The 25,807-nt window shown below is 43.7% G+C and overlaps 1 long non-coding RNA gene across 1 annotated transcript; it reads left to right on the forward strand.

Annotated features, from left to right (window-relative positions):
• The first annotated feature begins 351 nt into the window (after positions 1-351).
• LOC306799491 lies at positions 352-25,494 on the forward strand. Its single transcript, XR_013773609.1, has 3 exons — positions 352-445; positions 22,371-22,453; positions 22,529-25,494. It is a non-coding gene; the product is annotated as an uncharacterized lncRNA (long non-coding RNA).
• The last annotated feature ends 313 nt before the right edge of the window (positions 25,495-25,807 follow it).

Here is a 25,807-nt window from a genome sequence, read left to right on the forward strand (position 1 = left end):
ATGCAAATTAAACACGGCTGGTAGCCGCTAAATAGGTATTTCTTGCCAAAAATATCTGCTCTCTGGGGTCTCCACCCTCTCGCGTTCGCAAACTGCATCAGATGCCGCATCAGACATCCTCCAAAATGTGCTGGCATTCATAACAGTATCAGGCAAGAAATTCCCATCCCTCCCCACGCTTTTTTCCCCCCTATGATTTTAGGTTTTTACTTTCATATTTCTAAGCAATTAATTTTTTGGCACCCATGTAGGATCAACAGGTATAGAACGACTGATACGCTCCATCTGGTTGCTGCTGATAAGGTAATCCTGGGAGCTGAGGGCAGTGTCTCCAATAAGCTTAAACCGCAGCAGCCTAATCTATTTGCGAGGGAGAACAAGCCCTGCAGCCAATATTGTTATTTCACGGGAACAACGGGGCACAGACAGCGCTTTCACAGGAGAGGTAGGAGGGTTTTCATCCTCCTGTTTTTCCTCTGGGAGTGATGATTCACTCGGTGCTGTTGTACCCCTTTTAGAAAAAGGAAAAGCTTTGCTTTGAAATAACCCCCCCCCCCCAACTCATGATTTCTGAATCAAAATAATCGCTTTGCTTCTTTACATCCCACTCATAGGTCCTTATTTAATCTTCCCCAAGGCATTGGAAAACTGTTGGCTTTGGGTTGATAATAAATACTGTTTTCTGTAATTTCCATAAAACTACAATACCTAATGAGTTCTGATGTGGAGTGTGATGAGAACAACGGGATGTGCTTGGGGTGCCCTCTGCAGATGAAGGGCTCTGTCATCTCTCTCAGGTTTGGGTTTGTGGTGACAGTCAGGGACACTGAGAGCCGCGTCGCCTCGCCTCCGGGTGTTGTCCCGGTCTGTGGCACGGACCGCGCAGTGTCGTGCCGGCAGCATCACAAACCTACGCCTGCGCCTTTCCTGGCGCCCATCTCATGGGATTTCAGCCAACGGCTTTGGGGTTTATTGATCGATTATTTCACTGTGTGCTTACCCTGTTCAAGTACCTCCCCGAGCCAAACTCGTGCTGCGGGGCTGGCAGCCGAGCCGAGCCAAGCCACCGACAGCAGCCAGACGGCCCTGCTGCAGCTTGCTGGGGAGCCACGGCAATTGACAGCGTGTGCTGTCCTCCTCCGAGCTGCGGGAAATGCTCAGGGCGTTTTTAAGCCGGCGTGCTCTCAGAGAAACAGGCGGGCAGTGCTGCGGCAGGCGCGTTTCCCGAGGCGCAGCACGGGCTGATCCCGCCCGTCACCCAGGGCGTGACCGAGGCACGGAGCGGAGCCGCCGCCCGGGCTGGGCTCGGTGGCTCTCATGGAAATGAGCACCAGCAGTGCCCCCGCCACGGCCATTGCACCGCAGTTTTATCTTTGTTTCTGTCAGCCACAGCGACATCACAGCACCCGATTTCGACAGCGATTGCGCTCGTCTGTATCCGAGCGGGCAGCAGCCAGCAGCAAGCGCTCAGACAGGGGACGGAGGGGAAGCGGGGAGCATCCGGGTTCTCCTTCATGAATAGTTAAGCTTTTCCTGTTTTACACCTCGAGCCGCTGCCGGTGTCAGACATTACCCCATCTGCTGGTGAGCAAAGCACGAAGCTCTCAGCAATGAGAGGGAGTTTCTGCGTCTTGTCGCCCCTACTGTGGACATGAAATGCAATGTGGTCCTCTATTTGCATGAATATAGTTCAGCTCTGTAAACAGTTCTGCCTCTCACACCCATTCCGAGCAACAGTGTTACAGACTTTAAGACATCATCGACCTTCCCCATTCTGACTGGTCCAAGCAATGAGATAGTTAGCTGTACAGAAGCGGAGTGTCAGTGTTAGTATTAGTATTGGTATTGATATTAGTATAGTATTAGTGTCTTGGCCATTTCTGGTGCCCAAGGCTCCCCAAAGGTACCGGGAGCCCTACGTTCTGCCAACCCACTGTGGTGAATCCCTCTGTCTCCACCTGCTGCTCGAGACCAAACGCACTTTTCCTGCCCCCAATATTTATGTCATTCCTGGATTTACCAGAAGAAAAGTTAAGATTAAACATATATAGTTGATTCTCCAGAGAGAGCTTCATCTCTGTTACCTCCCTTCTAAATTCCCAAGGACATCAGGAAACAGAGACAAGACTTTCAGCTCCCAGATAAGAAACAGGGTTGCCTCTGCCAGCACTTTTAAAATTGACTCTTAAGAGAAGTGGCTCTTTCTCCTTCCTGTTGTCCTCCTGCCCAGACCCGGGCAGCCCCAGCAAGAGGGCTCTAGCTGCACTCAAATCAGTATCCCAGTTTTTCCATGACCCTGCCAACTCTCTGCCACCAGTGAGCCAGAGCTCATATTGGGTGCTCAGTTGAGCTGCTCCTGTTTGCAGCAGAGACAGCAAGTGAGGAGGGAGTGAGCTTCAGTAATTACATGGAACAGTACATGATGCTCCCATACATGCCTTTTGGGACAAGCACAGGACACAGAGGTGATGGGAGGGGTCTGTGTCCTGTCAACCCATCTCAGAACAAATGAATGAATAAAGCCAAAATTCTAATTGCTTTTGCACCTGGGTAGTTTCACTGGTGTTAATTACATAGTGGAAACGGAGGATCTATGTAAGCAAGATTCAAACCAGTCACTGATATTTAGTTTTGCTTCAGGTCCTCTCTATAGTGTTGCTTCTGTTGAAGTGAAGAATGAAACAAAGAGGGGAAAACCTAAATAGTGATTAATGAAGAACAGTCCTTATTTAACCACAGCTTTCAATTCAGACTTTGTAATTTAAACTTCAGCAATTGTCTTCACAATTTTGGCATCTGCTCATCTCAGCCTACACACTATCTTTGAACTAACAGCACAGCTTATCTTTGCAATTAAGCATTCAATGTAGCAACAAATCTTCAATTTGGTGTGAGTCACTCAGCTGCTAAATCAAACAATGTGTCACTAAACAAACCAGTTTCCTCCTGACCTCACAGGATGGTAATAATGACTTGTGAAACCATCTTGAGATTTCCTTGGAATAATTTGCTGGTACTTTATGACACATTCCTTTTCATAAATATAAATGGGTTCTGCATTAGAAACAAACAATTGTTAATATCATGGAAATGTAAAAGACTTATCTCAAAACCAGTTGCTAAAAAAGCAAAATAATCTTCTATAAGTAAGAGCTGTAAATACAGGGTAAGCCAAAGTTACAACTGCATTGGCCTTGGTGGGTGGGTTGGGATCTGGGCTCCTGTTACGGGGGTGGGCAGTGCTGGCTGGACAGGGTGGACACTCCTGGTGAAAATGGGAGCCCCATGCCTCCATATGCCAGACACATGCCTGCTGCTCTGCTTCACAAATCTTCATTTGTGCAATTAATAGAAACAATACATAAGCTTCATCTCAATGCAATCAAGATGACATTTGGTGCCATAAAGTACCTAGAAAGTGCATTTCTGCACTCAATCAGAGAACAGCAATGCTGCTGTTCAGCTGATGTGGGACTGATGTGCAGTCCCAGGGCAGGCTGGGCTCCCAAAACTGACACCACTCTTTCATACAGATGAAATTTCTGAGAATCTGGATTTAGAGTCATGGTGGGTGCAGGTGGTTGCTTTCATTGGCAGCACTGCCTCATTGCAGGATGGATGGCATTCACTGCAGAAAAGGCAACCATTTAGAGAGACCCTGAAAGTATGACAAATCTCATTTGTTTTGCTTATGTGCATTTTAAAAGTTTGATTTTGCAAACTTCACTTTCATTAATACCACTGGCTTCATTTCAGCAGCTCAGGCATTTCTGGAACAGTCCCCTCCCAGTCATTCTGAGCCTGAAAACACTGCAAAGTTTCTGAACCATATCAATAACAGACAAAAATGAAAATGAACTGACTCCCTTTACAGTGGAAGGATGATGGGTATTTTCAATTTTGTGCCTGCAGACTGTTCTTGCATTGTGTTTTCATGTCTTTAGCAGGTGGGTGGCTGGGCAGTGCACACCCTCTCACCAAAGTCACATCCCAGTTCACGTTTTTTATACCCCTGCATGTTTTCTCTACCATGTCCTGAATGCTTCTAGGAATGACCTCTGGTAGTAGAGCCAGCCTTGGGAATTTGGGGATTCATCAGCAGAGCTTCTTCATCAGAGACCACATGAGTGGCTTCTCTACTGCTAAAGAGACATAGCTTTATGAGGAAACCACCTCTGTGTGCCTCACCTCTGATATTCACTTTACAATTTACCTGCTGGGGTAAATAGAGTGGCTGGGAGATTTCCTTGCAGAGCTAAGGCTGTAGGCACAGGGCAGGCCCAGTGCAAGTGAGCCTTCGAAGCAGTTCTTTAGTGTTGTCAGAAGAAAAGTGGGTCAGACCTTGCAGCTTAAGTCTTGGGGGACTTTGACTTTAATTAGTGTGAGGTATCTGCACTCACCTCACCCAGACATACAGCAGAGGGAATGTGCTGCTATTCCTGCTTACAGATTCAAACCCCCTGGGTGGGAGCTCCTCTTCCCTGGCTGCTTGCCTCAAGTGACACAGAAAATGCTCTTGTGACTTTATGGATTTGTTCAACTGATGCCCAAATGACATGTAGAATGACACAGAAAAGACTTTCCTTTACACTGCTGACCAGAAGGAAGCTCCCCAGAGGGAAATGCCTTTTGTGGAGCTTTGCCTCCACAAAGTCCTTGGCTTGGGCAGTGCATGATCCTGGGAGGTCCCTGTGGAAGCTACCAGGCCACTGCAAAGCAGGGAAACAAACTGAAGCCCCAGTCTCTTCAAGCAAAAACAGATATTTCACCACAAATTTCCATGGCAGCTATGTAATAGATTGACTCTTAACAAGAAAGGTTGTTAAGTGTCTGAGGGCAGTAAAATGCTGTCAGGGAGATGTGTGGGATGCTGGAGCTGGTGGCAGGAACTGGGAACTGATGTCACAGTGAGTGGTGAGCTAATAGATGACCTCATTTTCACATTTACAGGAGATGAATATGGCAGCCTTAAATAAAATAATTTCAACTACTGTGTGCAATCTATTTTAACTTCTTATTGAGTCAAAACAGCATTTTACTCAGTCTGGCAGAGTTAGCACAATTTTATGTGTCTGTTTATGTGGTGTTCTACCTGTCCCAACTCTCACAAGTTTTTCAGTTTTCCTCTAATATTTTGTGTTCTTCTAAAATCTCAGTTCCTGGAGACAGGACATCCTCAGCATTTCAGTTTCTGCTTTATTTTATAAATTCTAGCCAAAAATGTTTTTTTTAATCCTCAACTGAAATATTTGAACTCCATTCTCATAATTTGGAAGATGAGACCATATGTTTCAATACTTAACTTTCAAAATATTTATTGATGCTACAGAAAGGACAAAAATGCTCCAGTGTTGTGACTTGCATGCCAAATATGAGTTTTATGTTCTGGATGGCATATACAGCCTTGTGCAAGTGTTATTCTATTTCTAACTAATCTTCACTAAGTAACTGCCATACCACTGGTAACTTTACCTCCTTTGGAGTTTTAATTATCCTAAAGGTCTGTTCATTTGGAAAGCATCCATTAAGTCCAGTCAGCATCAAATGAATATGATAAGCCAAGAGTACCCTCAAATATACCAATAATTTATACTTTTAATTTCTTACTCAGAGTGAAATGAGCTTTTCAGCAAATCATGACCAACCTGTAGAAGTAGCTGAGTGGGAATCCACAACCTATAAAATCTGTATTATTAGGTAAGTGTGAGTTACCCTGTACTGTAAGTGCCCCTGTGATGGCTGGGTGGTCTCACAGCTGCTCAGAGGCAGTGCTGCCTTGACCCAGGGGACATGTCCATGGCTCATGGGACAGTGTCACTCTGACAGCTCTGTTGGGTGCTGCAGCAAGTGCAAGTGGTCTTTCAAACCTCACAGTTCCCATCTCTTCCCCAGCCAAAGGTGAAGGAGAATCAGCATCTTCAGGGGTGATTATAACTGGAGTTGGCTCTGCTTTCCTCCCTTTGCACCATAAACCTGAAGCAAAATGCCCTGGATATGGTGGAAGGTAGATGCTGCTTAAATATCAGCAGATGCTGCCCAGTGTAAGAAGAGGAAGTTTGTTGAGTTTTGTGTGATTATCACCAGTTCCATCGCTCAGGAATCCAAAAGCACCTGTGTAATGTGATTGAGCTCTGACAGGTTTGCTGTGATACACCTTCAGCCAGAGTAAATGGGTAAGTGCTATCAGAACAGCAACAGCACACCAGCAAGGGCAGTGCTTATACACCTGCTGGTGCAATACAAGAAGGAAACCAAAATGCATCATAAATCTGTAGTGAAGAGTTGCAAGGCACCATGCTGGCACAGTTCAGGATGTGGAATGGCTCAGATTGGATACCCATAGGATAAGCAAATTGGTGATTACAGCACCTGATTTAGACTGTCACCATGCCACATGTCCTAGAACATTTAGTCACTTACTTTGCATTTGTACAGAGATGCACCCATTTTAGGAACAAACATTTAAGGTGGAGCTATTTCAATTATTATTTTTAAATGAGACACAGGACAGCAGTATTTGTTTTTGGGGCTTTGACACAGCCTGTCAAAAGGAAAAGCTAACAAGGCTGGCTCCATCATAGTGGTAGCACAAAACATATTTAAGATATGAGATAGAATTTAACATACTGGGGGGGCTATTTAAAAGATGATCTAACAGCCAGCTAGTCTATTTTGCAGCTGGGATCACTTGTACTCACTTGGCAACTGTGTTATGGTCATGCTGGCATCTCCTCAGTGTAGCAGCCTGCCTTAGTTTCATTTTTTTTTCTGCAGCCTTTTGATGAGAAAACCAATTGCAATTTGGATTGTGGGTGCAGGAGCATCAAGGAGAAGGTCAGACAAGGAGAAGGGCTCATCCTGTTGTCTTCTGACAGTCACACACCATCTGGAAGTAGGTTAGTGTGCACTGTATGCATGGTATCCCCATGTCAGATGAAGCAATAATGATCTGACTTATGCTGTGCAAGAGAGAAAACACATGGCACTGTTCTCTAGATTTCCTCAATGCAAAAAGAAGCTGCTTTCTTTATTCTTAGTTTGAGGGAAAATAAAGAAGTTACCCCATCTTTTATTATGGTGCTACATTAAGCTGTTCCAGTTATCCTCTCCTAAATTTACATGCAGCTCTATAATTAAGCTGGAAGTCAGTGGCTTGGTTGTCTTTGACTACCTGGGCCTTTGCATGTGCTTGAATTCAGCATGAGAGTAATCCATATCTACATGCACATTTATCTGTGAGCTAAGCATGTAACTCACATTCCAGGAGAAGTCGATAATGTTGGTGAAGCGTAGGGTGTGACTGAGGCTGTCACAGACTTGGCTTCCCTGGCAGAGTGGGCTTCATCCTTCTCAGTCTCCAAAGGTCAGACTGCCCAAAGCCATGTTGGTTGGTTGAGAATCTGGCCATGGGAATAGGTCAGGCACCTCTGCTCCCCCCCATCCTGATGCAGCTGAGATTAGTGGAGCTCAGATCTCACTGGCTACATCTACATTTCCATGTCTCAGATATAAGCAGAATCTCACTCTGGATGATGTGTAGAGTTCTCTCTCCTCTGGAAACCTTGCAGGGCCTGGATTTCACAAACACTGCTACTATTGGGCCTCCACCTGGGCTGTGACTGACCAGCACCCCTGAGAATCAAGACACTCCTGGACATCCCTGCTAACTCCCCTGGCTCAGTGGGGGCTTCTGGCATTGCACTGGTTAAATGAAGGCTTTGTGCTTGCCTGAGGCTGCATCTGAACCCCAAGTGCAGTTATCTTTGAACTGAGCATGTACATGATTAGTTGAATAGCTTTAGCATTTAGCAAGCAAAAATCTTATGTTAAAAATAACTGGTTAATAGAATGATTTAAGCATTAAGCAGCAAAAGTGCTGCTTAAGCAAAACTATATAATTCTCAGTCTTTTACTGAGCTTTGCCATCTACTCTGGTGCTTTCACAGGGAGCCACCCCTCTGCCTGCTGGCTTTTGTATAATACTATATTTTTTAGGAGCCTTCAAGAACTGTGTAATTAACATTGTGTTCTGTTCCCCTGACATTTGTTTAGCTCTTTTGTCAGTAACCAACAGACAGTGAAATGGCCTGGACTCAATTTCTAAGTGCCCCAACAGAAAGCACTGGATTGATACCAGTTTGAGTCTCCACCTGGCCCGCAGGGAAGCCTGCAGTGCACTGTCCATGCATCCCAGAACAGTGGTGCTCACTCACGAGCAAAAGGCTCCCAGTGTGCACACACCTGGGCTGGGTGTGCATTTGCTGAGCCACCACGGGGCAGCTGCTGCTCACCCCAGGAGCACCAGCCATCCCCTCCCACCCGTGCCCTATGGTACTGGTGTGCTGTGATGGCACAAATACCTGTCTGCCTCTGAAAAGACATGTAAAGCAAGAATGTTTTCTCCAAAAAGGCTCTGTGCATTGTACCTGATAGCAGGCAGCTTCCAATATGCATGACCTCACACCTGGGATGAGTATCAGCTTTCAGGGCACTTTATACTTACCACCAGACTAGGCGAAATGCCTCCTAGCTAATTTGGTTTATTCTATCAGTAAATTTGCCTACACTCCTGAGGAAGTAATGCTGAGCTGGCCAGACTGGCTTTCTGCATGACAAATCCAGATCCATATACTACCTCTCAGTTTGTGACTGTTCAGAGCAGTCAATGCAGGAATATGTGGTGTTGTTAATTTCTCAGGGGCCATGTTAAGTTTTCAAAGGAAGCAAAATGTCTACATAATGCTGTCGTTGACTAAATTCCAGTTTTGGATTAGGGGAGCAACCAGTGGAACAATTTCATTGCTTGTCTATGACAGAATGCCACAGAAGGGCAACCTGCAAATTGTAATTTGTGCTGAGTGATGGTAATAGAATTGCAAATGATCATCTATAAATAGGGACTGTAGGTATCACAAATGTCCTCTCCACGTATACTGATTTTGGCTGGGATGGAGTTTATGTCCTGTGCAGCAGTCCAGATTGTGCTGTGCTTTGGATTTGTGACCAAAACAGTGTTGATAATACACCAATGTTTTGATTGTTTCTTAGTAGTGCTTGCAAAAATGCATACCTTCTATACCTGTTCTTTTTGTCATGCTCCTCCCTCAGCAAGTATGCTGGCAGTGGCCAAGGTGCTGGGCAGGGACAGGGCTGGGACAGGGCTGGGACAGCTGACCCTAACTGACCAGAGGGATATCTCATACTGAATTACATGGTCCTCAACATTAAAATCTGGAGGTAAAAAAGAAGAAAGGTAGGAAATGAGAAATTTTCACTCTAGGACTTTTTTGGGGGGTTCTGGGTATCAGGTGCAGAAATTGCTGGTCTGATTGAAAAATATGTGCTCTGTATCTCAGAAGAATGCACTCACAAGGGTCTGTTTTTTAAACAAAGCAAAACTTTTCATCTCCATCCACATCTATATCTTAAAAAGATAAAGTCAGAAAATGTGCAGAAACTTGAGCTCTTTAACCCTGCTGACAACGGTGTGGGTGCTGAATGGATTTCTGTGCTGGGGTAGGAGGAGCTCAAGCAGCAATGCCAAACGAGGTTTGCACAGTGGCTTGTGGAAACATTGTGATCTACTTGTTTCTGTATCTTTCAAAGTAATTTCTTTGCAGTGTCAAAGATATTTCTTTATATTGTCACTAGTTTTTTAGCTACTGTGGAAAAGCCAGGAAGTTGGATTTAATGGGGATTGCAGAAAACACAGAACTGGCAGTTTTCCTTCAAATCCCTGGCAGGACAGACAGTGAATTGGCAATGTGGGCAGCTGTAGCAGGAAGAATGGCCAGAGCCCTGTCCCCTTCCATGGCCACACAGGCTCCTCCACCTTCCCTCCTCACTCTGCCCCTGCCTCTTGGATACAGGATTATTTGTGTTTTCTCAAATATTAGGATGGATCTTTCTTTGGGTGGATCAAAATGTGAACAAACACATCTTTTCGAGAAAGTCCAATTTGTGATAGGTCTAGTGTTAATCTTTTCAGAAATTAAAAATACAGAAATAAAATAGACTCAGTTCAGTAAAGAGTATTCCTGCACTGCTATTGTTACAGGAATACTGTAGCCAGTTTTAAGTTATTTTAAAGAAAGACAGGAAATATTCTAGGGTCTCAAACTTCAAGCTGTTATCTGCATCTGTCCAGTCATCCTTGGTATTTCTGTTGTGTCCATGTCTGTGCCTGTGCTGTTCTCTGTTTGTCCCTGAGATTTCTCTTGTATAATTTAGAAAAACTAAAATGCAAATATTTCTGAAATAATTACCTCAGTGAAAATCAGTGGCTCAAGACAGGCCTGAAGAATTCCTTAAGAATTCACTGCCAGTCAAGGCATGTATTTGCAGAGGATTTGAGAGCTAACCCCTCACCACAGAGGTTTCCTGTTTTGAGGTGCCACTCATTGTCCAGATGAGGTTCCCTCTCTCCTCCACAGCTTTCTCTGCTGACCCATGGACAAGTAAAGCATCCTCCCCCCACAAAAAACCCCAAACTTGTTTTAATTCCTTAAGAGTGGCTCTGGGGAGGACAGGAGGGAGGCAGGGCTGCCCAGTGCTCCCTCTTGACTACTGGGAGCCCCACGGCTGCAATGCCCCCTTGAGTGGGACTCACAGCATGTCTGGGGACCTGACAGATGCTTTGTCATTTTAAATGTTTTGATCACACAGCAGGAGGTGAAGTAATATTCCTGTAGGGAGGAAGAAGGTGGAAAACGTGCTACCAAAACACATTGCCATCACCTCATGAGAGTGATGTCCACCTGTGATGACAAGGGTGAATGAGGCAAGTTTGAATGTCATTATGGCAAAACGTGCCAGTTTTGGCCAGACTTTTCCTTCTAAACTAGATTTTTTTTACTATTTGAATCCTGTCTTGTCTCTACTACTGAAAGGGAAGGACAGAAGATGGCACATAACTCTGAGTGTCATGATTTTCCCTGGATCCAGAGTAGAGATATTTCATATTTCAAATGTAAATTAAAAGGGTGTCAGGAAGATGCTGCAGCTGCCAAAGCAGAGCCAGCCCTGGCATCCACATCCCTTCCCCTGGCAAATACTCTGTGATGGTCACCCATGTTAGAGCAGAGAGAAAACCTCCACTGGGTACCCAGCTGTTCTTTGCTACCCAGCACATGTGTTAGAGCACAACTTCTTTTTGCTCAATTCTCACCCCATGGAATGATGGACACTGGTTTTAGGGAATACTTCCCACCCTCCTGGGCAGTCACATACATCTACAGTACTTGCCTTGTCACATAACAGCTTGTCTCTGTAGCTGTCATGTTTTGCAGGTTTAGAAGCCTTTTAAAATTTTTATATTCCAAGTATTCTTGTATGGCATATGAATTTATAAGGGTGAAATATGAAGTTAAGAAATTGGGTTTTGGACTAATCTCAGCCTGACCTCGTACTGAACTCTCAGCTGAATGTCTCTTAGTGAAAGCTTTCATTCAACTCGTTGAAAGATGCTGTGATCTGCCTTGGCAACATCTTATTAGAATGCCAAGAACAAGATCAACAGCTGTGCTGTGATTTCCATTCCTGTGCTGTAAGTGTATGACATTTGCTCACTCCAGCCCTCCTGCCATCACACATTGGACTTCTGAAGATCCCTTCCAGCCTAAATGAGGCTCTGATTTTATGGCTGCTCAAGCACAGACTTCCATATACAGCTCTGCAGCTTGAACTGAATTACTTGTAATGAGGGCATTTGTTAACCATGTCCTTTTAGGGTGTGCCAATGCTTTCAGATTTCTATCCATAGACCTTTCCTTAAATAAAATATCTCACAATCTTTATTCTAGTCACATGAAATATTTATGCACCTCTTTTTGTGAGATGAGCAAAGAGAGGCATTCTTTATGAAAAAGAGGGAGTGACGCTTAATATGTTTTGTATATTGAAATTAAATCTAGTAAGTATTTTATATTTATTTTATCACTATATTGCCTTCTAAATGAAATGTGCATGGAAAATTTAGAGACCTTTGCCACTCTCAGTATCTCATTTCTTCCTTCCCAGAAGCTAACATATCTTGGTATTTCCATTACTCTTTCCCAACCACAAGAAAATAACTAATTCAATTTTAACCACATTCTGGTGTTTCATTATGTGGTTTAAAACAACTCAAGGTCAAGAGCCAATTTTTTGTAGGGAGGTACATCTACCGAAGGAGGCAAAATTGGTATGCTTAGAACAATTTAATTTGCAACAAAGCAGATTTAGAGTATGACTATGAGGGTAGACTGAAGGAAAATGAATATTCCTCATAAATTTTCTATGGAAACCCAGCTTCAGAGGTGACTGGATGAACTTGTCCTAAACCCACTTCTCTCCCTCACAGCATGACTGAAATGCACATTGTCTCATGCTCTTTGCTCAAAGATGAAAACTTGAAGATCTAAGAAATACCATCTGATCATCTGGAACCTCACTGAATTCTCTGGCTCCTTTTGCCTTCCTGGAGGGGCCAAAACTCACACTGCAAAGATTGTGGGCTTCCCTGTCACCTCACAAACCATCCCCACTCACAATGAGTTTTAGATCTCCTTGTGCACAGCTCAGCCAACAGCAGCCCTGCAGCTTTGCCAGGGCTGCCTCTGCCACCCAAACCTGCTCATCTCCATTTTATATAGAGTTAAAAACATTCTCATTTTGCTAATTTCATAGAAGTGCATGTTTTGAAACTGAGGCAGAAAGAGGATGCAATAGCTACGACAGAAACAGCTGCCACTGTGAAAAACACGGTGCCAAATCCACAGGCTGAATTTCAAATATGAGGAAAATGTGTGTGGCTCCAAGGGTTTCAGCCATGGGAAGGAGCAAAAGTTGCTGCTCCACTCTCCTGTGCTGTCATTCCCATAGTGGTAAATAAAAAAAAAATAAAAAAAATAAGGTCTCCATTTTGTTCTAAGACTTTTGTGTACAAATTTTGCAGAGTGACTCCCAGCTGTTGTAGGTGGAGCCCTGCTGAGTAACTGCTCACCTTGTAAAAGCTGTCATTTATAAAATGTTTTAGTGATTCTTCCTTTGATCATAATGTTTTCAGTGATACTGTCTTCAAACAGTAGTTACTACATACACTGATCATCTTAAAGGATACCTTTCTAGGCCTATTTTATGCTTTTATAATGTGGGGAAAGTAGGTGGCTCCAAATTTTACAGTATTTACACTGTAGCATGTGGGATTGCCTCTTTTAGTTACTATTCTACTGTAAAATCCTGAATATTGAATTTTCCTCATTTGGCTGTTATCAGGAATAGGGCTGAAGGTTTCTAGGACTCTGAGAAGTTTTTCTCACTCCAGGGGCCATTTTCCATTTGCAGCTTGTACTTTGTCTCCTGCTCACCTGCCCTTCCTGCAGCAAGGGTAAGGCATGACCTGAGAGGATTATGGGGGTCCCAGCAAGGTCTGACACCTCAGTGCCCTCAGCATCCTAACGTCAAAACTTTGGCTATTTGTTTAAAATTAAATCCCCCATTTTTTCAATCCTAAATTTGTGCTCACTAACTGGTAGGCTAAATGCCCTCTTGGAGTAAGAGGGTAAGTATGGAAGTAACAAGGAGCTGATGTGTCCCAGCTGTTACATCTCCAGTGTCTCTGCTCTACTTTTCATTCCTTTACCCTGTGCATTTTGACAAAGACCACCTCCTGCTTTTATGATGACACCCCCCAGAGCTGCACATAATGCTCAGGTAGATTCTGCTCCTTTGGACTCTGCATCCACTCTTGTTTGAGAAGCTGATTTTAAGGTATGGAAACTGTGGTGCTTGTCAGTCCATACTTTATACAGACTTGTTTAAATAATCCCATCCTCCCACTGCCTACAACCAATGTGACTTCATGTCTGTTTGCAGACACATTATCCTGAATGTTAAAATTTTTTGCTGTCATTCTTTATTTGCAGGGTCTCAGAAAGCACCAGAACATGAGCTATAGATGCTGTGGATTTGTTTTGTATTATAAAGTCCCTTGAACCTCACATGACTTGCACCCAAGCAGAGCCCAAGGAGTGCACGGGGTTGCTCGCAGGAGAAAAAGAGGAGATTTAAGCACCCACCTTCATTTTTTGGCCTGTTCTTTACCCTTGGCTGTCCAGAAATATGCTGTGGTACTTTTGTGGTACTTGCTCTTCCCATCCCGTGCCTGTTCAGAGGGGCTGCCCCACGGGTGTGATGAAGTGCTGACACAGAGCTCTGTGCAGCAGGGCTGCTCTCAGTGCCTGTGCCCACTCTCTGCACCTGGGCTAGGGGCAGCCTCGGGGAGGGTGCTCCACTTGCATTCTCATTGCCTAAAACCGAGCTGCAAAACGTCTGGCCTGGAAGCACAGGCCGTTCCTTTTATTCTGATTACCAAAATGTCTCCAGGAAACAACTGGGCAATACAGTAAAGAGGAGAGGCATAAATATTGCTTAGCATCCTTACACATTTATTAACTTACCTGACAACTCTTTTTTTCTATTATTTTGTAACCATCATATGGATAAAGGAATTTTTCCTTCCACTACCATCCACGTCTTTTACTTTACGCTGCAATAGACTTGGAAACCACTTGGGGGAACTTTTCCCATTGCAGTTAATTACAGGTAAAAGACTGTATTATCAAAAATAGCTACTGATCTGACTCAGCTGCTTTTATGAGCACTGCATATCACAGAAATCCCGCAGATTTCACTAAGAAACGTCAAATACTTAGGAAATTTGCGGATAAAAGATTCTTTAGAGTCATTACTCTGATCGTATAGTTTGGGAAAGCTGGGAAATAAGAGTGGCTTATTAAGCGTGGAACTGGCACTGAAAGACCTCTTTTAAAGTCTTGAGCTGCATCGTGACCTACACAAATGGGGAAATGTTATTTGGTTGCCAAATAGGACTCGGTGGTGCTGTGAACAGCTAATGCCATGATGGAAATTGCTCGGCACAAATCAGTGCAGATCTTGTATGCATTTTCCTGCTCATAACACTTTTATTTAAAGCAGTGCTCGGGCCCTCCAGAGCGGAAGGAGCGCGGGAGGGAGCGCGGATGGGGCGCGGAGAGAGCGCCGATGGAGCGTGGGGGGACGCGGAAAGAGCGCTGAGAGGCGCGGGCAGCGGCAGCGCGGATGGGGCGCGGAAAGGAGCGCGGGCAGCAGCGCAGAAGGAGTGCTGAAGGAGCACTGAGGGCAGCGGGAAGGAGCACTGAGGGCAGCGGGAAGGAGCGCGGAGGGCAGCGGGAAGGAGCGCGGGCAGCAGCGCTGAGGGAGCGCGGAGAGGAGCGGGAAGGAGCGCGGAGGGCAGCGGGAAGGAGCGCGGAGAGGAGCGGGAAGGAGCGCGGGCAGCAGCGCTGAGGGTGCGCGGAGAGGAGCGGGAAGGAGCGCGGAGAGGAGCGGGAAGGAGCGCGGGCAGCAGCGCTGAGGGAGCGCGGAGGGCAGCGGGCCCCTGCGCGAAGCCGCCGCCAGGGGGCGCCCTGCCCGCGGCAGGCCCACTAACGCTCCCACAGAGCGCGGAGCTGCTGCGGCCGCGGCTCCGGGAGCGGCCCCGAGCTCACTGCTCGGATAAATGATAAATGATAAACGATAAACGGCACCGGACGCTGCCAGGTCTGCCGTTCCCGCCCGCGGGCGGCGGATTTGCAGGGAACAGCCCTTCCTCTGCCAGTCACTCCCAGGGTTTCCAGCCCGGCTGCGGGAGGCCGGCGCTGCCCCCCTGCCTTTCGCCCATCGCTCAGTTCCGCCCCTCGAATGTTCTCCCTCCTGCTGCCGAGTGCAGGCTTGTCCCGCCAGGCTGCCCGGAGTCGGTACCAGGATCCCAACATTTCCTGGGTACCAGGATCCCAGCATTTCCCATGCTGTGGTTTTTTTTTTTTTTTCCCAACACACCAACACAGTAACCCAATATGTTTCCAACAACAGCAGGAATCAAAAATTACTCAGTATGAGCCCCAGTCACATCGCTTTGTGCCTCAAACGGCATCAAAATCCAGGAACAACCAAACAAATGGTCAATTAAGGCCTTAATTTATGCATCTTTACAAATATCTAAATATCTTTACCTGTGGCAAATCATGGAAATATCTATGTATGTTCCAGCAAAACCATCTAGATCCAGGACTGAGAGGTTAAACATGCAGCTGGTTGCTGCTCAGAACTGGGGCTCTGTTCTCTTACTCTTCCTCACCCTCTTCCTCCTCACCTCATGGGGTCATGAGGGGAAATGCTCTGAGCAGAATCTTTGTGAGGATGTCGAATTCTGTGGCAGAGGCACTAGTGTCAGTCCTTGGGCCAGTGGCCAGTGTGCAAGTGACTGGAAGAAACTAATGGATGTGTGTGAGAAAGAGAGAGGAGAGGAGAGGAGAGGAGAGGAGAGGAGAGGAGAGGAGAGGAGAGGAGAGGAGAGGAGAGGAGAGGAGAGGAGAGGAGAGGAGAGGAGAGGAGAGGAGAGGAGAGGAGAGGAGAGGAGAGGAGAGGAGAGAGAGGAGAGGAGAGGAGAGGAGAGGAGAGGAGAGGAGAGGAGGAGGAGAGGAGAGGAAGAGGAGAGGAGAGAGGAGAGAGAGGAGAGGAGAGGAGAGGAGAGGAGAGGAGAGGATTCTTCCAAGATCTGTGACTATCTTCAAGACCCTTGTCAGAGGACACCAGAGGGACCACCAAAGTCTGTTGCTGCCTTCTGCACCCGCCAGGGAGAAAACAGTCCTGCAAACAGATGCAAGGAGTAACAGTCACAGAGGATTTTGTTATGTCTTTGCCACAAAGTAACTCTCCAGCATTGAAAACAGGAGACTAAATGCAACACATATATGCAAAGATTATTCCGGTATTTAGTTTTCATGTTCCTTTTTAGGTAAAGGAAGTCTGATGTTCACTTGTAGAAATCATTCCTCCCCTGGGAATTGTGTACCTACAGTGTAGCTGAGACATTTCATGGTCTTGTGTTATTGAACCTGAGGCACCCTGTGGTGCCTAAGTGCTGTTGAATAATCTGGGGGTGTCGTGTTGGCTTTTTAAAGGCAGAAGAGCATTTCTTTAGGCTGTGATGAAAGGCTTTAGACCACAGCCACTGATGCAGAAGAGACTCTCTAGACCTCACTGACAACCACAAGTGGGGGAAAAGCTCCAGAGGGAGCAGGGAGGAGGCATCAGCAAGCACACACATCCTTTTAGAAAAGGGAAGGTTGGAGAGCTGGGGGAAGGACTGTCACTTTGCTGCTATGTTAGCACTCTGCATCCAGAAGTCAAGCTGATCAGAAGCAATCAAGACAGGGGTTTGATGGCCTAAGCTGCTGCTTCTGTGGAAAGTGGATTTCATTTAGGTCTCCCAACTGCCTGGGTGTGGGAGATGCTCTGAGAGAGGGATGTGTACACAATCACCATGGGATATTTGGCCCTCCAGACTGCTGCTTTCCTTGCTGAATCCGTGGCAGCACTGCTCTTTGCACTTCCCACAACAGAGACTCCCCAGGAAGGGGGAGCACCACAAGAAATGCCCTGGCTTCTCAGTTCAGCCACCTTTTGAACCATGAACAGTGCTGATGGTCCTTTCCTCTGGCTTCTTCTTCCATGATACATATATATGTACATACACATAAATAGTTATTTGTTGTAATCCGATACCAGAGGTATAAGGAAGGTCTTACCTGTCCCTCCTGTCCCTATCCTATTGGCAGACAGCCAAAAATCCCCTCCCTGACTCTTTCCTAGAAAAAGCCAAGACCTGAGATCCTCTCTCTTTTGCCCTGGCAGCACCATGAAATAAAGAAAGGCAAGGAGCTACTCTTTTGAACCTCGTGCTTATCTCTATGCTAAGCCTAGCTCCTTCTTATGGATACATAGGAAGAAATTACAGTTTGTATCAGTTATTTTTAAAGTTGAGGTTTTTTTAAAATAAATATGATTTTGTGGTTTCTGCCAGGTCATTGGATAAATCTTAGGGAGTCAAAGCAAAGCTGGGTTTATGCAGCTGCCCTTGGTGGAAGGTCATCATTGGAATTTGCAGAAATTTGCACTTGAGAGATTTTGCTTTGATTGGAAAACAACAGGAAAAACAACACGTTGGCATTTGGTATCTTCCTGGTATGACTTTACACAGGTAACAAGAATCAAAAGAAATTACCATGCTGGAACTCAGAGGCCCAGAGCTGTCTGACCAGCTCTTGCCAGGATTCCAGTTTGCCCAGCAGCATTGTGAGAACTGTCAAGAAACTCCTCAGCTTCTGACTGGGACATCTTGAGCTTGAGGATTTATATCACCCTTTGAAGTCTTTGAGTCACAGCAAAAATTATTTCTATTATGACAAATTTTTGAATAGAGATTGAAATGATAATTTTTCTTCTTGCTGTAGGAGTACACATTTTCCTTTGCCTCCTAGTCTAGAGGCTTAGGGTTGCCTGGTTACTCTGACTCAGAAACTCTGTAAGGTGTCTCTTGGTGAAGGAGCAGATACAATTTGGCAATTAGAAAAGCTTGATTTGTCATCTAAATGCAGAAATCCTTAGGAAAAAATAACTATTTGAAGAGCAGTTGCACAGAATCCACAGTGAGAAAACTCAGAACATACATTGGTACTGAACATTGCTGGTTTGCTTATTGTAAAGTCATGAAGGTCATTAATAATATGTGCAATAATTAGGAATTTTTTCAGTGTTCAATTAATAAAATCCTGTTCATAGCATATATGAATTGCAAATGTGATCAGAAAAGCATTTTTGTTGAAGAATTTCCCCATGGACTAGTGCTATAAAAAGACTCCATTCAGCCAGCAATCTATTCATCTCAGGCTGGAGTTAAAGGTAAATGATACATTCGGGTGAGGGCTCCAGTACAGCACAGCCAGCTAAAGTGTCTTATTGCTAGAGTGTTCATGTGGCTGCACATATATGTTTATACAGTACAAGTATGCCTTTAAATGTGTGCAGATGTTCTTACAATTATACATTCGTGCTGATTTGGAAATTTGTGATTGTAGGAATTATTTTATTTTCCAAAACATTTCTTTTAGAACTGAAGCCATGTTGTTTCAACAGTTGCCCTATAGTTGTTTGCATTTTGATTCATCAGAAACCACTCAAGAACAAGGAGGGTTATTTAATGGTTGGGAAGGTGAGGAATGTTTGATGAAAAAATCAGATCTGTGGACTAACAGTTTTGCTATGCAGGGACCAGAAAGGCTCAGTGTGAACTCTAAAAGGTCAGAATCTGATTTAATGAACTGAACTTTCAAGACAAGCAGTTTTTTCCATACAGGATACCCCCTCAGGCTTTTTTCATTCAGATGGCAAAAAATGCACAACAAATAGACTGACAAAAAATTTCCTGGTTTGTATATCTTACCATGTTTTTAAACAAGTGTCACCACTAAACACCTATGGTTAAATTTTGGATACTTCATGCTGCATTTAGTAGGAGTAGGGCATTACCTGTTTCCTTTGCAGCCTTATGTCGTGCTCAGTACTGTGTCCTACATCACCAGGATCTGAATCATTGTCTGCAACTTGTGCACCACGTCTGCTCACAGTCTCGCTTTGGACATGGCCCAGTTGCAGTGGGCTTAAACACCTACATGCTGTCGGGATCTCCCACTTCTCACTTTGATTTTTTCAGCTCTTCCAATGAAATGGCTGTAATAGGTAAACAGAAAGCCACAGGTGTCTGTCCTTATCATTAACAAATTGGGATTACTTAGAAAAAACATACATTACCCAGGGTTATTTTCAGAGGTGTATAACTCACTGTAACAATTTAAATGTGAAATGGTAAAACTGTTACATAGTCATGGTATCAGGAGGTTCTTTCTGGCATGTTGATGAAGGAAAATGGTGACTCTCTTATGTAAGTTTGTTGGGGGGGTTTTTTTGTTTGTTTGTTTTTTGTTTTCTGGGGTTTTTTTTGCCAGAGTCAGTTGCAGTTAATGAAACAATCAGAATACATATTTTTTCAGCCAGGCACAAGGTAAACCTGCAATATTCTCTACAGGAATGACATGTAATCTGCTTAAAAACTTCTGTGGGAAAAGTAGAGTAAAATGAGATCATCAAAAATATTTGCATTAAAATATAAGAAATGGAGAACAGTTCAGGAAGTTTTACTGCAGCAAAATTGCATGAGCAATGAGGTAGGACATGCCATGCAGAAAGTAGTGGTTGGCAGGAATAATTGTTTATGTTAGTCTGAATTAGTTCTGCCAGTTAAAAACTAGGTTTGAACAGCTAGTTTGAAAAACCAGGTTTACCTGAGCTAGGTAAACCCAGTTCAGGTGCTTGAGGGGGATCATGGGTGACCTGTGGTAGCTCCTCTCCTACACTCCCTGAGGGGCCTCCAGGCTCCCAGGACAGGAACAGCCCCAAGGCTGGCAGTGGCTTTCCTAATGCTCAGCATGCAGTGGCAGCAGGGAAGGGCACGGGAAAATTAGATTAAGAAGAATCAGAGAATGGAAAAAAAAAAAGTGGCATAAGAGATTGCACTGGGAGTTTGTTTTTCTGCAGGTCACAAATTGTCAATCTGCGACCAGGAAAAGGAATTAAAATCTGGTCACCACAACAAAGAAGGATTTGACAACAGGAGAGTGGATGCCAGGATAGAGATAGTGTGAGTGGGGGCTACCTCCTGACAGGCTGCTCATTCTATAATGACTTATGAAAGCAGTGATGACCTATTTGTGTTCTCCCTCTAGGATACTCCACTTGGCTCCTTTCTGAGTCAATCTACTGGGTCAGAGGTGTATTTGTTTCCATGTTAAGGTTCACTCATGTTAAGCATTATTATTCCAACAACTATGATAGTTTTGACTGGTATATCTTATGTTTTATTTTCTGAAGATAATACCCATGTTAACTCTTGGAGTCACAAAATAGGAGGAATTTTATCAACATATTTTGTATGTTTTCACTGACCTCGTGTGCAATATAATTTGTCTATACAGATAGTTTCTTTAGGAGGACTAAAAAGAGAAAACTGCAGATTCGTGATACATCATATTTTTATTCCTGTTTGTGAAAACTATTTATTTATTTAGAATTACATTTGAGTGAGAAAGTGGTCTCACATCTTTTACCAGTCATGTTTTGACTTACAGAAATTATCTTAGTAAAGAGATACATTTCATTTCCTGGTTGTCTTTCTCCAGCAAATGACCCAAACATGGTATTCACAGGATTTTGGTGCTCCATATTGAAGGGGAGGAAGGAAGCGACAACACCCAAGTGGAAAGCCCAAGGATAAGAAGGATCTGTTTTTATCCCAAATTTCTCAGAGAATCAAGTGCTTCTTGTAACATGGCAAGTATCATGGTACTCCAGAGGGATTCATTCAGCAAAACCATCTAAAATATACACAAACCTCATACAGATAAAACTTCCAGATTCAAACTTGGATGTAAAAAATTTATAGAGAAATAAAGAAAACATAGTGGAGAGGAGGCTGACTTCTCAAACCCTGAGGGACTCACAGTCCCCCATCAGAATTAGGTAAATAATTATATTATTTTTAAAATTATAAAATATTTAAAAATACACATCTCAGTCTTTGCCTGAACTGCAGTCCTTGGAACAATCAGGCTGGTGGCAAGATGCTCTTTCCTGCATTTCTGATTTAATTTTAATACAAGAAAAGGGATTTTATTATTGCTCTTTCTTGCCTAATTAATCAAAGTTTTTCACATCTTTGGATGGAAACATGCTGGGACAATTTTTTTCCCTAGTTTATGCCCACTATTAATGCAGTCACATATGAATGAATTCAGAGCCTCACAGGGGGCTAATGTTAGTTGAGGCTCAGAGAAAGAATAAATAAATTAATAAGAGACAGTTGTAAATACACATCCACATAGGTAGCTGTGAGGTTCTCATAATTGGATATCCTTTTTACAGATTTATCTGCAGCCTGGTAAAATTCTGACTTCCTACTGTGAATTAGTTTACCCTTTTTAAAAAGTCACTTTGTTACCTATCTGGTGCATAATATTAATGATGTTCTCAGCAAATGAGGAGAATTATAAACACCAGTGATGACGGAGAAATAATCAAGAATCAGGAAGTTTCTAATGGGAAAATGGAGCCTCCCACAGAGAATTCTGCTTAAAATATCATCTTTTACTAATTGATACAGTCACTGGTGCTGGAGATGTTGTTGTTTTGCACCTGATTTAAATAGAGTTCAATGAATACTTCAATCAGACCGGGAATCTGAAGTGTTTATTGTGGTTTTTTTCTGAAAGAATGTTGTAAAAAGAGTGTTTTAGAGATGCTGAAAATTGAGCAGCTAATATCAATGATGCCCCAGCTGTGTGGGAAAGGGCTGGAACAATGCAGTTTCATATTCTTAGGTGGCCTAAATACTCACTCAGGTATATCCACCTCTGCATGAAGGAAATATTTTGATTATTGCCTGAATTTTTACTTCCCAGAGGCCAGTGTTACTGGAAAAGGAGGAGGAGATGAGAAGAATTAACTCACCTGTGTAGTGAAGGAGTCCTTATGAAAACCTGCAGTGGGGTGGGCACAGGTTTGTAAGATTTCTAAAATGTAGCAAAGTCCAGACTGAGTTTCCCAAGCTCCTGTGCAGAATTAAGTGCACGTTGCAGTGGATTTTCTTGTGTGTGAAGCTGTGAATGCAGAGTGACAATATTCACACAGGACCCCTGAGACCCTGGAATCCATTCCTGACAAAAAAGTAGGCTGCATGTATGTGTTGCTGCATGTAGGAGTTAGCTGTTTCTCTGCCATGGAAATATCCTCCTCAAAGTTATTTTTGTGTAGCCACTCTTTCTCTCAGTATGTGCAAAGCCTAAAGTTTTAATTGCCTCTGATGTTTGAGCCTTTAGGATTCAGGGTTTAATAGTCCTCCTTGCAGCTATTTATTTCATACAAATGAATGTAAACAAAAGCTGATATTTTTCCAGCTAATAAAATCCCTTCATTTAAGAAAGGAAACTAAAGATACATATTTCTATCAAGGAACTGTTAATTTCAGATGTCTTCCTGCATTATTACTTAAGGGTGTAGGAGGAGGAGGAGGAGGAGAGGGAAGGAATGCATTTCTGATTCAACCACAGAGGTGCAAAACCTAAGTTAAGCTGCCCCTCCAGCTCCCTTCCCAGCAAACAATGTTTCTTGGACACAGTTTTGAGATCACTTTTTTCATCTTATTGTTGAATTTCTCAGTATTGTTGATTTCCTCAGCACTAAGTTTGAGGAAGAGAAGTAATACCACACAGAGATCTGGCTTAGTGAGAGACGGCAGCAATAGCTACAGGAAGCTTTTTTTATGCCTTTCTGAAAGCAGCATATCAAAGGGTAAGAGCTAAGCTACAGAGGATGCTTATTGTGCCAGGACAATAACACAGACACCCTCACTTGAGATGGTTAAGGTTTATTTTTCATGAAGCCTTTCATACTGCTGCCAGAAAATGCCATCCATTGAATGTTTTGATGACAATGTACTGATGTATCTTTCCTCAGCAGGAGCTTCTTGAATTCATAATGTACACGTGGTCAAACAAGGGACAGCAATGCTCCAGGATGTTGCCATGATTTCCAAGCAGCAGTCACTCTTCCCAGATTTTTGAAATTATCTTGAAAAAACCCCACATAAGCAATGATGATACTCTCCACAGAATACAGTTTTTATTTCTGCAGCTCTCCTTAGTCTATTCCTACTAGCAACACACTGCATGTCCACTCAAAGTACAGATATCTCAGAGAAGCTCTGTCAGAGGAAGGAAGTAGGATTGCTGTTGCTTGAGGGGCAGAGCTGGGGTTTCCAAGGTATTTTAGCTATGCATTGCTTTACTTTCAAAAATGTTCATATTTTAGATTTTTAAAAGAGGCTGAATTCGTAAGTTGCTACAGGTTTTCTTGTAACTGAAACATTTTAGCTCTCTTTAGGCTGCTGCCCTATATGATGAACCTTAACCATGTTCAGAACAATCCTAAGAACACAGTATATTGCCAGCATCAACCAAGAGTAGAGCTGCAATACCACAGTCAGCTAGAACACTCATCTACAAACATACATACATTTTGTACATTGGTAACCTCTAAATGGGAAATGTAACAGCATCAGAACCTCCCTCGTCTCTGGAAAAAAACACTGCCAGATATGACCAAATAAACCGAGACAGAAACCGACTTGGATTAGCATCTCGTGCCAGAGTACATTGGAGTAGATAGGCTTTTTTTACATTACAGGATTGCTAGAGCAAGGCTCATGCTTCAGAGTTTCTTGATATTTCAGTCTCTTGTCTAAAGGTCTGCCTGCAAAAAGCAGCAGTTCACTCCATAGTGACTCACTTTAGTGGATAGAAGACAGAAAACCTCCCCAACAGCACTTCATTCTGAGTCACAGTTTTCCAAAGTAGCTTCTATTCAATGTACATGGACTGTCATCTTACTTGATCAATTAAATTCTGGAGCATTGCATAAACATCACTGAAGAAAGGTGCAGCCTGATGGATTTGCAGCTACAGGGATGATGAGATACATCTGCATAACAACAAAGTTACCATGCAGTACCAGCCTCCTGCTTTTAGAGCTTTTGGTTGGATTTTTTTTTAAATAAATGCTGTTATATGTCAGGGTCTTTAGGCAGCACCTAGGAGATAAACCAGGGATAGCTGGATATAGTTGTGTATGATTCTACGTCTGCCTATATATATATATATATATATGTATATATATACACACCATACACACATATATACATACATTATATATGTATAAACACATGCACAAACTATTTTTCCACATAAATTGCTGTGCATTTTGGTTGGCTATTCATGAAAGTATGGTACAAGAGAGAACTTGAAGACTCTTGGCAGAGAGTTGTGCCACTGCTGGCCACCTACTGTCAATTCTCCCAGATGGATTCTGGCTGAAGTCAAAGCAGCCTTCATGGAGCAGGAGAGCCCAGCACACTGAAGAGCCTGGGGTGGCCAGCAGGCAGGTGGTGAGGGACTGCAGCCACAGGGACAGCATGAAGAATAAGGACTTCACTCCTCTTCTGACAGCAAACTAATTGCATTGATGCAAACTTGAGACTCCCACATATTTCTGTGAAGCATTTCAAGCATATTCAAAATCAGATTAAAATAGCTAATTACCATTCTGGAAAACTGGGGACAAATTGCAGCATACCCACTAAAGCTCAATGAAACTTAGCAATTACAGTTTTTGACAAACCTGACATACAAAGGTGTTTTTACTCATAATTAAGTAGTAACTCTGCTTAACAGCATTCTGGGAAGAAAGTATGGCTTTCTCAGTAAACACAACAGTGGGGCTTTTACCTCAGTTAACCTTTAGACTTGTACATGGTCAGCATTGTTGCTTGAACTTGAACCTTGACATCCTTCATATGCAAGAGAGAGAAATGAATACCATCACATAATCATTTAGGTTGTAAAAGGTCCTTAGGATCAAGTCCAGCTGTTGACCCAGCACTGCTAAGTCCCCCAGTAAACCCTGTCCCTAAGCACCACATCTACACATCTTTTAAATACCTCCAGGAATTGTGACTCAGTCACTTCCCTGGGCAGCTGTTCCAATGCTTTGCAAGAAATTTTTTTTGTGGGGGGGGGGGGGTGTGTTTTATTTGATGTCCTGGATATAGATTTTAAGAGACTGATTGTGTCACAGACTCAATCTCCTTTATTGGTCTGTAAAGGAGACCCAGGGAGACTCACAGAGATGCTGGCTCTTACTCAGATGGATACTATTTTGTAGTCTTTGCAAAGTAAGTTGATGATACTTCTCAGGTTTCCACAGTTCCCTCCCTCATCCCTCCTACACATCTTTCATGGTGTTCTGTCTTACTGCTTTTTTTCCCCAGCCCCTGCAGCACATG

Source organism: Erithacus rubecula (genome assembly GCF_903797595.1).
Source record: "Erithacus rubecula genome assembly, chromosome: 3".
NCBI lineage: Eukaryota > Metazoa > Chordata > Aves > Passeriformes > Muscicapidae > Erithacus > Erithacus rubecula.